Source organism: Typopeltis vanoorti, chromosome 24 (genome assembly GCF_054136105.1).
Source record: "Typopeltis vanoorti isolate ZY-2024b chromosome 24, IOZ_Tvanoo_1.0, whole genome shotgun sequence".
In the NCBI taxonomy this organism is placed as follows: domain Eukaryota; kingdom Metazoa; phylum Arthropoda; class Arachnida; order Uropygi; family Thelyphonidae; genus Typopeltis; species Typopeltis vanoorti.
The window spans coordinates 20,152,954-20,168,086 of NC_143572.1; the positions used below are offsets into that span (position 1 = coordinate 20,152,954).

A 15,133-nucleotide genomic window follows, 5' to 3' on the forward strand; every position below is an offset into this window, starting at 1 on the left:
TTGAGGATGATATGGTCATAAGAACAGAATGCATATGGCATCTTCAGAGAGGACAGAAGGAACAGGATGGGAGGAGGGAAGAGGAGTTTTGCTAATGATACCAGAAGAATTAAAGCCAAAAGAGTAAAAGTATATAAAAGTAACAGGGAGAGCAGAAATTCAGAAAGAAGTTCATTAGAGGCTATCTAGTGTGCGATAGAAGACAACAGGACTATTTGATTGGCTGCTGTTAAGGGAGAATGTAGATGACATGAATTCACAAATTAGAATGCTGAGTACAGGTCAAGTAATGATTATGAAGGATTTCAACTATGGGGATATAGATTGGGAGGAGGAATGATCACAGGAATTTACACAGCTGCTGAAAAATAACTACCTGAAGCAACATACAATGGAAGGTACACAAAGTTCAAGAGTGCTGGATCTGATCATGTAGCAGAAAACTTAACACTAACCAATCTAGTTATGCTGCCTCTGCCTGGAAAACATGATCATGTAGTCTTGACCTGTGAGATTACAAGACATGCAGAATTTTCTGTTAAGTTTGTGGAATTACAAAGCAGAAAGGTTGTAGAAGGATTATAAAGAAAATAGCGAACAGCATGCCCATGAGCAGCATAAGGCACAAGCAACAAGGGTGATCTATATGGTAAGGAAGACCAAAGTTTATGAGAGAAAGTTAGCTGATGAGGCCAAAAGAAATCCTACAGAGTTCTTCTACTATGTAGCAAGTTAAAGGATATAAGACTATGGAAGGATGATTTTAAAAAGTGCTGATAGTGGGGAGGTAACAGAACTAAACTAAATAGTTGAATTACTGAGTAAGCATTTTGTAGGGGTGTACAATCTAGGTGGTGACATTAACTGATAGGAGAATAAAGATGGAATAAATGGAGGTGTTTAAAATATTGCAGAATCAATATGAACACAGCCATGGGATTAGATGGCATATCAGCCTATGTATTACAAGAATGTGCAAGGGAATTATCAACTCCTCTAACTAAGCTGTTTAATTGAAGCCTTAGAACGGAAAGGAGCTAATGAGATGGAAAGAGGGAAAAACAGTCCCATTGCATAAAGGAGACTCCAAGACAGAAGTAGAAATTATAGGCCAACCAGCATTCAACAGTGATGATATTGGGGAAATTGGTGAAAGACAAAATTCAGGACTGGGTGGATAGGAATATGATACTGTATAAGGGAGAACATGGTTTTGTGAAGGTATATTTATTATTAAAGTTATTATTACTAGAACCTTAATATAATTAGACCATGATGCTCCAACATCATATTCAGTTCACAGTGTCATTGCTGAATAAACCTGTTTCTGTTCTTGTTTATTTTGAAAGTCATACTGAAGATGCCCGTGATACTAAGGTGAAAATTTTATACTAATAAAAATATACATAAGATAAATCCGTTTTTATATTATTTATTAATTATCATGTCTTACGTTCCTATACATCAAGTTACTGATGAAACTGAACTGCAAGAAACTGTTGAGACCAGAGACTTGGGGATGATTGTGGACAGGGAGTTGGAGTTTAGAGGGCATATTACAAAGATAACCAAAACAGCACATCAAATTATGTGGTTGTGGAAAAACACACTAACAAGCAAATTGTTTCTCTATATAAGGCTTTAAGGCCATATATGGACTACTGCACACAGTTCTTAACTGCCCAATTCCATGGAGATGAAGAAGTGATGGAGAGGATCCAGAGGCAAGTGTCAAAGATTATGGCAGGTCTGTGAAATGCTCCCTATGAGAATAGATTGACATCTGTGGGCTTCAAAAATTAACTGATAGGCGAAAAGAGGAGACATGATAGAAGCATTTAAGTTATTAAAGAGGTTTTATAGGATTGACACTAAAGATTTTTTTTTTTTTCCAGTACATGGCAAGAAGGAAGAGAACAAGGGGTCACCCAGTGGAAGTTATGTAAAAGTATAGTTAGCAAGGATGTTAGGACTAGATTTTTTGTTTGAAAGGTGGTGAATGGGTTGCCAAAGGTGGTTGTAAGTGCTTCATTAGTGAACGAGTTTAAGGAGAGGTATGTGAATAATGGCTAGTGTGTGATTAATAGATCTCCCACCAATAGGACTACTTTTAGCATCCTATAAACTATTTTCTTGCAAACTGATTTATTATTTAGGTCTCCAATATATTGGTCTATTATCTGTTAAGTCTCTAATATTGGGTAAAATGTTAAGACTGGGAGACTTGTGCATGAATCAAGGTAATGTGATCTTTAATTAGAATTATTTAAGGAATCTTGATGTTTTGATAGATAATATACCTAGGTATTGAAGAACAGCCTAAAAGGCTTCATTTTGGCTATTATAAATGAATAGAATTAGGGGATATTATGAATCCATCCATATTTCATAGTTGAGTGTATGGAAACTTAGTTTTGAAAATAGATCAGAGCTTATGAGAATATAACGCTTGGCACTGAAGTTACCTTGGCTTGCACTACTTAAAAAGAAACGAGCTTTGCCCAGGAGCTTGTATATTCACCATAAAAGGCAAATCTAAAGACTCTTAGGCAGAGCTCGTGTCTTAAGAAATGCAAGCCAAGGCAACTCTGATGCTATAGGACAGTGATGGCGAACCTATGACACGCGTGTCAGCAGTGACACACTTGAGGGTTTCAGGTGACACACCTTGGATGTTGAAAGATATTGGTATTCTGATGAATAAACTGCGATAAATCGTGTAAGATCACTCTCAGTTAAGGCAAAGGCAGGTTTTGGTTCATTGAAAGAATTATATTTTATAGTCAGCTTATTTCTATTTTATTTTGTAGTTGGCTTATTTCTATTTTATTTTGTAACTAGCCTATAAACAACGAGTGTTTAAGTTTACTTTTCTTTCTTAATCATTATAATTTCTGCATAGTCATATGATATTATAAAAATTTATAAAAATTATTATCAATATTATATGATACAAACTTATAAATACATGCTTTATATATTATAAACTTAAAGTTTTCATTTGACTTCTGTGTGAAATTCGTTCATGAATGCATTCCAAGTCTCTTGACTGAGTAATACAAGTTCTAAACATATTTAAATCACTTTAACAGAAAATATAATTCGCAGCATTAAATATTGAATTTATCTGAGTAAATAATGAAAACATTTTTATAGTTGCAATAAATTCAGTAAATTTTGTTAAATAATACAAATAGTAACAACTTATGATGACGTCACAACAAAACCTACTAAATAGCTGCTATTTAGTAGCATGATAGAGAGTAAAACGTAACAAGGTTGCTACGAACGTACCGGTAATAAATCTGGCAACCCTACTGAAAGAAGTAGTGGTAGTCTTGCATGGTCTGCCACTTAAGTAATTTGAGTTGCTGGTGTATAATTCATTTCCAGTAATTGTTATTTCTTATTAATTATTACTGCTTAATTACCGCTATATATAATTGTGCTCTTTTTTAATTTGTGAACCCTTTTACAATGGCAGCTAGCACTAATAAAAAACTAAAATTATCACAGACAGGAAGTTGAAGAAATTTCCAAGATGCCTGGACTGAACAATATGGTGTTATTGATAGAGGCAATAAAGTTCTCCGTAAATTGTGTGGTGAGCTATCTGTGAGTAGAACTTGGAATGTAAGAAGACACTTTGAAACTAAGCACAAATGGCTCCTAGAAAAAACTTTTGAAGAACGCAAAAAATACATATTGCAACATCTAAAACTGGCAGAATCACAATCAGAGACTTTAATTAAATTTGTTTCATGACCTTCAAATATAGTAGCCGCAAGTTACAGTATTTCACATACTATTGTTGAACATGGGAAACCACTTAGTGATGGTGATTATATTAAAGAAGCTATCGTAAAGTGTGCACCATTTTTATTTGAGGACTTTCATAATAAGGAAGCTATTGTAAAGCACATGAAAGAGTTACCATTAAGTAGGAATACTATTAAAGACAGAGTTATATTAATGAATGCTAGTATAGAAAATCAAATATAACAAGATTTGGATTTGAACTCATGCCATTGTTTTTCCATTTGTCTCGACGAAACTACAGATATTACGTCATCAGCTCAATTGGCTATTACTGCAAGGTATGTTCACGGTGATTCTATGCATAAGGAATTGATAAAGTTAGAAAATTTACCTCAAAACACGATGGGTAAAGAATGTGTTGTTAAAGCGTTCCATGAGAAACAGATAGATTTATCCAAAATATTTTCGATTACAACTGATGGTGCGGCTAATACGGTTGGTCATAATGTCAGTTTTATCAAACAATTTACAGAATATGTTGGTCATCCCCTGGTTTGTTTCCATTGTATTATACATCAGGAGACACTGTGTGCGAAATCAGGCTTAAACGATTTGGATGATGTGATGAGAATTGTGACAAAGGTAACTAATTTTATTGCTGCCAGGGCTTTAAACAAAAGAGAATTTAATTCACTTTTAAGCAAAGTTGAATCAGTGTACAATGGTCTATTAATGTACAATAATATTTGATGGTTGAACTGTGGCCAAATACTTGAACAGTTTGTTGAATGTTTAAATGAAATTAAATTATATTTAAATACGAAGGGCATGGAGCAGAATTGTTCAAATGAGAATTTTCTCATTTGAACAATTCTGCTTGGCTCAGTAAGCTGATGTTTTTCACATATTTTTCATTGCACCTGAATGAACTTAATATACAATTACAAGGTTTCGGAAAATCTGTCGATGTTATGTTTGGCACGATCAAGAGCTTTGAGAATAAACTCAAAATATTTCAACGTGGTTTAGAAAGTAACAATTTTAAGTATTTCCCAAGAGTGAAAAATTTTTTTTAACAAAACCAACCCCAAAAATTGTGAACAACATATCAACCAATCTATCGAAGTTCTAAAGTCAGTAACTGAGCAGTTTTCTTCTAGATTTGAGCAATTTCGAATGTTGGAACAAACAATCCAATTCATAAAGTATCCTAATGAAACAGAATTCATGGATCCATGTGTAGAGGCTTAAGTGCTGTAAGGACATCATGTTGGAGGCTTAATAGATTGTATACAGCACTCAGAAAGGATTAAAAACAAAATTTAATTCTTCCTATATTTCGTCTCAGTCAATGAGACATCTTCAAGGATTACAAAAAAACTAATGTAACATAAAAACAAATAACAAACATTACTAAGCCCAACCACGTGGGTAACACTAAAGTCTTATCTAGGTGGAGCGCCCTTTAAAGGCAGTTGTAGGTGGCCTGGAATGTAAAGTGGGACCTCTGGTGATAAGCATTTCCCAAATCTTAGGAAGCTTAATCCATATTTGTTAAGATTTGGTTGATTCCTGAGAGCTGCTGCTGATTCTAAGAATAGTCTTTCTCTTTTGAATTTGTTGTGGTGGAGCATGGTAGTTTTTTTTCCATGAGATCCTGTGGATTGTATCCAAGACATGGTCAGCCAGGCCTGATTGACCATAGTCGTGGTTGCAGATGCATGACTTATGTTCCTCCAGGCAGATAGTAGCTGAACTGCCTGTCTGTCCAAAGTATGCTAGTTTACAGGAACAGGGTACTTTATAGACTCCAAGCACTGAGAGAGGAGGGAGCTGATCTTTTGTAGAGCGGATAAGGGTAGTAAGTTTGTGGCGGAGCTTAAATGCTGTGTAGTTTATACTTTTTTAAAATCTTGGCTATTTTTTCAGATGTGCCACAGATGTAGGGTATGGTGATGGCATTTCTAAACTCTTTTTGAAGAGAAGACCGGGGGACCTGATTATTTTTTTAATGCTGTGATCGCTGTAGCCATTGGAGAGGAAAGTGCTGTGTATGTGGTTAAGCTCAGTAGTGAGGGCAGTTCCACTGGAACAAAGATTGTGGGCTCTCTTGGTAAGAGTTTTAATAATGCCATATTGTTGAGCAGGGTGGTGGTGGGAGCGTTTGTGGGTGTATCTGCCTGTGTGTGTGGGTTTTCTATATACCATGAAGGAAAGTGCACCATTGGGAAGGCGTGTAACTAAGGTGTCTAGTAAGGGTAAACAATTGTTCTTTTCCTTTTCCATCGTGAACTGGATTCTTGGATGTAGGCTGTTGAGGTGGCTGAGGAAGGTGTCTAATGTGTCTGGGCCATGAGGCCAAATAGAGAACACATCATCTACATATCTTAGCCAGATAGAAGGTTTGAGAGGGGCTGAGTCTATGGCTCGTTTTTCAAAATCTTCCATATAAAAATTGGCAAGAGGAGGTGAGGGGGGGGGGGCCATGGCAGTTCCTTCTATCTGCTTATAAATTTTGTTCTTCCAAGAAAAATAATCAGAATAGATGGCAAAGGAAAAGAGATCTAAGATGTGAGAAGGAAAAACGTTTTTTTTTTCAAGAGTGTTAAGGTATCAATTAAGGGAATTGTTTACTATCTAATGACAACATCAGACTTGACGTCGCCAACATCCTCACCCAGTCTTCAACCCCCAAAAAGTAATTTATCGTCCTCCCAACGCACTGCTCTCATGAAATTATGAAAAGAAAAAAGTATCGTCATCACCATAGCTGATAAGGGTAATCCCACAGTCATTCTTAATGCCACGGAATACAATCAAAAAATGGAGAATATCCTCCGAGATCGCTCTACCTACACCCCGCTAGAACATGACTCCACAAAAACACAAATTAAACTTACTTGTGTTTTAACAAAGTTAACACACAGGTTAACTAAATATCTTACTTAAAAAAGTGTCTTCCTGGCCCCTGGAAATCACGAAAAAACTCAAACCTTTCTGTTCCTGACCCCCACCGAATATACGGTTTACCAAAAATCCACAAACCCAATTCCTCACTAAGATCTATAGTAGATGCCACTAATGCACCTTGCTACAAACTGTCAAAACAGTTGGCCAACTCTCTGACCCACCCCCCTCACTGGACTTTCCACATCCTATATAAAAAACTCTACCCATTTCAAAACCCTCATAGAAAATTTAACCTTAAATAACACAGACATATTGGTAAGCTTTGACATCTCCTCATTGTTTACCAATATTCCCTTAATTGATACCTTAACACTCTTGAAAAACGTTTTTCTGTCTTGCATCTTAGATCTCTTTTCCTTTGCCATCTATTCTGGTTATTTTTCTTAGAAGAACAAAATTTATAAGCAGATAGAAGGAACCGCCATGGGTTCCCCCTCTCACCTCCTCTTGCCAATTTTTATATGGAAGATTTTGAAAAACAAGAAATTGACTCAGACCCTCTCAAACCTTCTATCTGGCTAAGATATGTAGATGATGTGTTCTCTATTTGGCTTCATGGCCCAGACATATTAGACATCTTCCTCAGTCACCTCAACAGCCTACATCCAAGAATCCAGTTCACGATGGAAAAGGAAAAGAACAATTGTTTACCCTTACTAGACACCTTAGTTACACGCCTTCCCAATGGTGCACTTTCCTTCATGGTATATAGAAAACCCACACACACAGGCAGATACACCCACAAACGCTCCCACCACCACCCTGCTCAACAATATGGCATTATTAAAACTCTTACCAAGAGAGCCCACAATCTTTGTTCCAGTGGAACTGCCCTCACTACTGAGCTTAACCACATACACAGCACTTTCCTCTCCAATGGCTACAGCGATCACAGTATCAAAAAAACTAATCCGTTCCTCCCCCATTCCCCGTCCTTCTCGTCAACAAGATTTTAAAAATTCCATCACCATATCCTACATCCGTGGCACATCTGAAAAAATAGCCAAGATTTTAAAAAAGTACAACCTACACACAGCATTTAAGCCCTGCCGCAAACTTGCTACCCTTATCCGCTCTACAAAAGATCAGCTACCTCCTCTCTCAGTGCCTGGAGTCTATAAAGTACCCTGTTCCTCTAAACTGGCGTACTTTGGACAGACAGGCAGATCAGCTACTATCTGCCTGGAGGAACATAAGTCATACATCTGCAACCGCGACTATGGTCAGTCAGGCCTGGCTGACCATGTCTTGGATACAACCCACAGGATCTCATGGAAAAAACCACCATGCTCCACCACAGCAAATTCAAAAGAGAAAGACTATTCTTAGAATCAGCAGCAGCTCTCAGGAATCAACCAAATCTTAAATATGGTTGCATTAAGCTTCCTAAGATTTGGGAAACGCTTATCACCAGAGGTCCCACTTTATATTCCATGTAGATAGAACCACCTAGATAGAACTTTAGTGTCACCCACATGGCTGGGCTTAGTAATGTTTGTTATTTGTTTTTATGTTATATTGGTTTTTTTGTAATCCCTGAAGATGCCTCATTGACTGAGATGAAATAGGAAGAATTAAATTTTGTTTTTAATCCTTTCTGAGTGCTGTATACAATCCATTAAGCCTCCAACATGAAGAATTCATGGATATTAAATTAGATGGCTTTGAGTGGTTGGATTTAAAAGATCTAGAAATGCAACTAGCCGACTTCCAATGTAATCCTATCTGGAAAAGAAAGTTTATTGCTCTTAGAAATGAATTAGAAGAACTTTAGCGGGAACATCTGCATGATACTGCATGTAAAAATTCAGACTGTGAAATTCTAAGCGTGTGAAATAGCCTTCCCGAAAACTTTCATGCTCTTAAAATCTTTGCTAAAGCTCTAACAATTATCCCTTCTACATACTCTTGTGAAACTCCATTTTCTGCCTTAAATAATATCAAATCGAAAGGGAGAAATACATTGAGCAATGATTTGAGAGCTGCCTATGTAGCATTAAAATATACACACTATAGCTCTTCTATAAAGCAACTTTCTACCAGTATACACAGCAATAGAAAAGTCGATAATGTAATGTAAGTTTGTAATTTTACTTTATTAAATTAACTGTATTATATGAATTCATAGATTTTATATCAATGTCCTATTAAATAAATAGCCTAATATGATATGTATAAGTCACCATCTATGATTATGTAGTTAAATTTATAATGCATGTATACAAGTGGCACATCAACAATGTCAATATTTAAAAAAAAAGATGTTTGACACACCTGGGTAAAAAGGTTCGCCATCATTGCTATAGGATGTGTTCTCAAAGCTCTCAGATCTTGTTTCAAAACTTTTATTTTTGAAATTTGCCTTTTATGGTGAATGTACAGGCTCCTGGACAGAGCTTATGTCTTTTAGGTAATGCAAGCCAAGGCAACCTTGATGCCAAGGGTTATATTATCATAAGCCCTCTGATCTATTTTTGAAACTTAGAATCCATCCTTATTTCATAGTTTAGTGTAAGTTTCCATACACTCAGGCTATAAAATAAGAATGGATCCAAAATATCCCCTATTTCTATGAATACCTAGGTATCTTCTTCAGGAAAAATTTAAAATCTGTTATAAAATTTATACAAAGATGAGAATAATCACTGATACCAGAAGTCAAAACTTGATGGTTTAAACAGTGCATCTCGTTCAGCTGTTATCGCTTACATGCATCACCTTTTCCTGTTAATGTGACACACCCACTGGCCTAACTCAATGGGAAGAGGATATAAGATGATACATCCTGTCACAGCCAAGTAAATTGGCTTCATAAAAATCTAATTAAAATCATGATAGGATAATTAATCCTATCTGCATAGTCTATGTCTATAAATTGCATACATTCCCCAAATGGTTTGTCTGTCTTGCAGGATGAAAAACTCAAGTTTCTAAGAGGAAAAATTCTGCCAATTCCACATGGAGCCAGCTAAACTCGCATTCAGTTGAAAAATCCATTTAGACTGTAAAAAACTCTTTATATTATTTAAAGGTTTTTGCATCCTACATGCAAATATAACAGGTAAATGTTCTTTGTGTCTTTTAAGTAATGCAAGCAATGAAAGTATCAATTCAAACACAAGTCTTTCGAGATAAAAGCAAACCATTCTTTTCGAGTGAAATCTAAATTGAGAAAAAAACTGGTAGATATACTATGGAATATTCAAGATCCCAATTTCCCCAAGGTACTTAAACGGCTAATTTGTTTCTTCAGGACTTTTTATTTGTGAAAAAAAAATATTTCTTAAATATTAAGAGAAAAAATTGTCTTATTTGATTCTTGTAATTCAGTGTGATACAACCAATCTGCTTACTGGACACTTGACCTGGCCTGAAAAGGATTATTCCATATCCTAAATAGGATTATTTTATATTTGGTCTCTACAGCAAGAAAATCAGATTATCTTACTTCCTTCCCACATTAATAAATATAAGATAGGTTTACAACCTTACAAGAATAAAAAAAAAAATAATAATAAATAAACTATTACTGTTTCACATGATATGCAGATATTCTACCATTAAAACCTACAGACCTTTTTTAAAATAATAACTGTGTAAAAGCATTTTCTTAGCTGTTAGCTTTATTTGACATTAAAGATACACAGCATGGTTTTTGCTATAAAGAATGGCAAGCCTCTATCAAGATACCAAAAAGCCATTTCTTATTAGCATTATCAGGATTCACAAATAACACAAGAAAAAAGAAAGTTATTAATTTGTTAAAATATTCCATAATCCCTACTACCATCTCGTTCTTTCTGCCAAACAGATACCTCACAGACTTATAAATTTTCTGAGATAGCTGGTATGGATATGGAATAATCCTATACGCTCATTTTTTTTTTGTTATAACGAATACTGATTACTGCGAAAAAACAATGAGGAAAAGAATATGAAAATAGTAGCAACATGGAAAATGATTGCATTCTTAATAATGCTGATTATAGAAAAAGTATAATGCTTCAACCAATTAGACCAATTTTTCATCATCAAATTCCTGATATATACCCTCTAGGGGTGTACAGGATATGATAGTACTACATGAAAAATTACATCATTACTAACTTAATATCTACAATTTTCCTCCAAATCACTCTGTTACCTGTCAAGATCTGTATAAGATCTGATAATGTTACATTATCAGATCTTATATTTCTATCTTCTGAGGCACTTTTTACTGTATCAATTCACCTATATCTTGGTCTTCCTCTGGGTCTTAGCTGTTAGCCCATTCTGTTTCCTGCCAACCTGGCAGAGAACACTTGTTTTGCTAATCTTTCCGATCCCATTCTATTTAAGTGACCATACCACCTGAGATTAGCTCTGCTAACACATTCCTGGATGCTAACAATGTCAAGTTCTTTCCTCATATCCTCGTTTTTAATGTGATATTGCCATTGAAGCCATCTGTTCATGCCCTTAATCTTTCTCAGGACTCTCATATCTGTGGACTCTGTTTTACTTCTGACTCAGCTCTCAGATCCATAAGTTAAAATTGGCTTGAATACTGTCTTGTATGCAGCTAATTTAGTGTTCTGACTAATTTCTCTCTTATTCCATATGAATTTATTCAATTGACTTCCTACCATTTCAGCATTGTTGATTCTGTTGTCTATTTCCATACTTAATTTACCATCTTCACTAAAAATCGTGTCCAAGTAGCTGAAATGATTTACTTGTTCTACACGTTCTCCATTCACAATGCAGTTGATATTTTCAATGCTTCAGCCTATTTTCGTTGTCTTTGTCTTTTTAATGCTGACCTTCATACCATATCTATTACAACAGTTATTCAATTTAGTCAGGGAATCTTACAGACTTGTAGCGGATTTATTTAGAAGTATAACATCATCCGCATAAAGCAAAGAGATTAATATCTCAAATTCTGATATCAGGTTTAATACCACTTTCCTTCATAATGCGATCCATATAGATAATGAATAACAAAAGGGATAATGTACATCCTCGTCTAACACCAGATTTAACAATAAACCATCTTCCGTACTTCCTTCAATTCTAACTACTGACTTACAACTCAAATAAAGACTAAGTATTGCTTGATATATAATTCCCCATTGACACCATATAACTGTAGCATTTCGAATAACTTTTCTCTTGGCACCTTGTCATATGCCTTTTCCAGATCTACAAAACTTAAATACAGATCTTTGTTATATTCCCATGATTTCTCAACTATCTGTAGTAAAATGAAAATCTGATCCTGACAGCCTCTATTTGGCATGAATCCAGCTTGTTCTTCATCAAGTTTCTCTTCCACAATCCTTTTCAACCATTTCTAAAGTATACTTGCATATATTGTACCAGGAATACTCAGTAGGGAAATACCTCTGTAATTCTCACATTCAGTTTTATTTCCCTTTTTATATATGGGTACTATTAGAGCTCTACTCCAATCACCAGAAATTCGTTCCTCTGCCCAGGCCTTCTGAACTATGCAGTGCAGCCACTGTAAGACTTTTATACCTCCATACTTGAGCATTTCTAGTCAAATATCATCTACTCCTGCTGCCTTTCCATATTTCAGGCTTTTGATGGGCTTTTTCTACCTTCAAGTATGGATATGTGTTCCTGACTGCATGCCTGGTCAATGTTTTTTACCACTGTGCTGTCATCACTGCTTGTTTCATTTAGCAATTTTTAGAAGTAATTACTCCATACATCAAGGTTATCTTTTTCTCCTGTTTTCATGTCACCTTTATCATCTCTAACTCCTTTTACAGCACTCTTTCCTCCATTTCTGAGATTCTTCAACAATCTCCAGAATATCTTGCCACCTTCTTGACATTTATTTTTTATGTTCTTACCAAAGTCTTCCAATGACTTTTGTTTAACTAGTTTTACACAGTGTTTAGCTTTCTTACATTTGTCTCTGTATTCTCTAAGAGCAAAAGGTGACTTATTTGCCAGGAACTTTTGATATGCTTTCTTCTTTTCCTTCACTGCCTCTTTAACTTCCTGTGTCCACCATGGAGTTCTGATTTTTCTATCTTTACAGACAACCTCACCACATGCCTCTCTGGCTGAATCAATCAGTATTTTCTTCAGGGCTCTCTGAATCTCCAAGGTTTGGTTGCTGTTCTCAAACTCCTTCATTTTTTCTTCAATAATGTTTGTGTATTTTAGTCTACAGTTCACACCTGAGAGCTGCTCAACTTTTATTCACTTTAAAACTTTCTTACATGTTATTCTTTTCAATATGAAATTCAATTTTATCCTGCTCAAGACTAACTGGTGATCACTTCCAATTTCAAATCCTTTGTACACTCTGGTGTCCTGCACCAAGGAGAAAACATCACTATCAATAATAATCACAGTCAATGAAACTTTTCTTATTCCTTGCCTCTTCTCTCCATGTGAATTTGTGCACATATTTATATTGGAACATTGTGTTAGTAATAACGAGTGCATGTCCTGAGCAGAAATCCAACAGGTATTTGCCATTATTATTATTAGCTTTGCTCTTTTCTCCAAATTTTCCCAATATATTTTTGTATGTCTGACAATCATTCCCTACTCTGCTATTTAGATCCCCAACAAGGACCAACTTTTTCTTTTTCATTTTGTCAGCTGCTTTCTCTAAAGCCTCAAAAAATTCCTCCACTACTGCCTTAATAGAACCTTCTGTGGGACCATAGGCACAAATAAGTCTCGTTGTCCAGTTTCCCATTCTCATATTTGTTCACATCACTCTACTTGAGACTGCCTGCCATTCAAGAAGATTAGCCTTGTATTTAGTGTTGAATATTATGACTACTCCTTCTTTTCCTTGATTGTCATTGCCTGAATATAATATTTTGTATTTACTATTCAGACAGATCTCACCAGTTTTTGCCTTTTGTTTCAGTCACCCCTATTATGTCGATCTGGTACTTATCCAATTCCTCAGCTAGCTCCATTTCTTTTCATTCAGGCTTCTTATGTTGATAGTACCGATCTTGAACTTTGGTGATGTTGGGTTGGGGTGGGTTTTAGGATTTTTTCCAGTAGCCGACTTTTCACTGTTTGCCCTGTTTCCCTGGCGAAAATAACAGGGGCCTTGTTTAACCGGGCAACGCCCCAGCTGGCATGAAATTCTGTGATGTTGTACCATCATTTTTTATTTTGGTTTAAGCCAATCGGCTTAAACCAAAATAAAAAATGACCAAAATTCAGCTAAATCTCAAATTGCGTTGTTCATTCAGTTTCAGTATCCAGATGGATACCTAACAAGGTGCACCACGAGAAGGTGAGGATTGGACATTAGGTCAGAAGCCCTGATCAGTTCTCCGCATTCCTTTAAAAGCTATGTGGAGGTCTCCTCTCAAGTTATATAGCTTTGACTCTTAAGCACCCCTAGGTCAATTTTTTGTGAAGATAAATTAAATATGGAAATATGCAACAGAACAATACAAAGCTATTCATAAGTTAAAATTACTCTTCAAATCAATTTTAACTTATGGATCTGAGAGTTGGGTTAAAAATCAAATAGTTTGATCAGAGACTAGATACCAAAAATATCTTGAGTTTTGAGAAAAATTAGTGGAGTGAACACATGGCACCGATGGCAAAATCATTAAACATGAAGATATTAGAAAGGAACCTGACATTGTTATGAGTCAAGAATATGTGAACAAAGCTAATCTAAGGTGCTATGGTTATTTAAGCAGAATGGGAGAGAAGTGGTTAGCAAAACAGGTGTTTGATGCCAAGGCTAGCAAAAGAAAAACAAAGAATTTAGGTGGATTGATAGAGTGTAATTCTAGTAGCAAGGCTTATACATTGGTCAAACATAACTGGTAATTAGTTTACAGAATTAACAACGCATATAAAGTATATTAATTAAAGATAACTTTAATAAATAACTTCTATATTTCGGCAACGTCACGCTGCCATCTTCAGGAACATAAAGGTATGGTATGTGCATGCAGGCACTAACAAAAGCAAATTAATAAGAAAGCAAGAAACTAATATTGTTCCTAAAGTCGTAATGGTGCCCTCTGGTAGGCTAATTTGGTTGTCTTGGCAGTTGGGCTGAAGTTCTCAAAATGTAGGTCTCCCAAATTTGGGGCAGTTTCATGCACCCAAATTTGTTGAGGTTAGGAACGTTTTTTAGAGCTGCTGAAGATTCCTTGAATAATCTTTCGTATTTAAACTTGATGCGGTGTATTATTTTTTGTTTTCTTCCAACGAATTCTATGGTGGGTATCTAAGGCATGGTCAGCCAGCTCAGAGCGGCTGTACTGGTGAAACCAGATGTAGTCTTTGTGTTCTGAAATCCTGATATTTGTTGTTCTGCCTGTTTGGCCAAAGTAGGACAATTTGCAGCTGCAAGGGACCTGGTATACACCAGGTAGGTTTAGGG

General features: G+C 35.7%; 1 protein-coding gene across 4 annotated transcripts in view; it reads right to left on the reverse strand.

The window, feature by feature from the left end:
- LOC150092978 (cotranscriptional regulator ARB2A homolog) overlaps positions 1-15,133 on the reverse strand; it is a 216,902-nt gene that overhangs the window by 115,796 nt on the left and 85,973 nt on the right. The gene's annotated exons all lie outside the window — the stretch shown is intronic.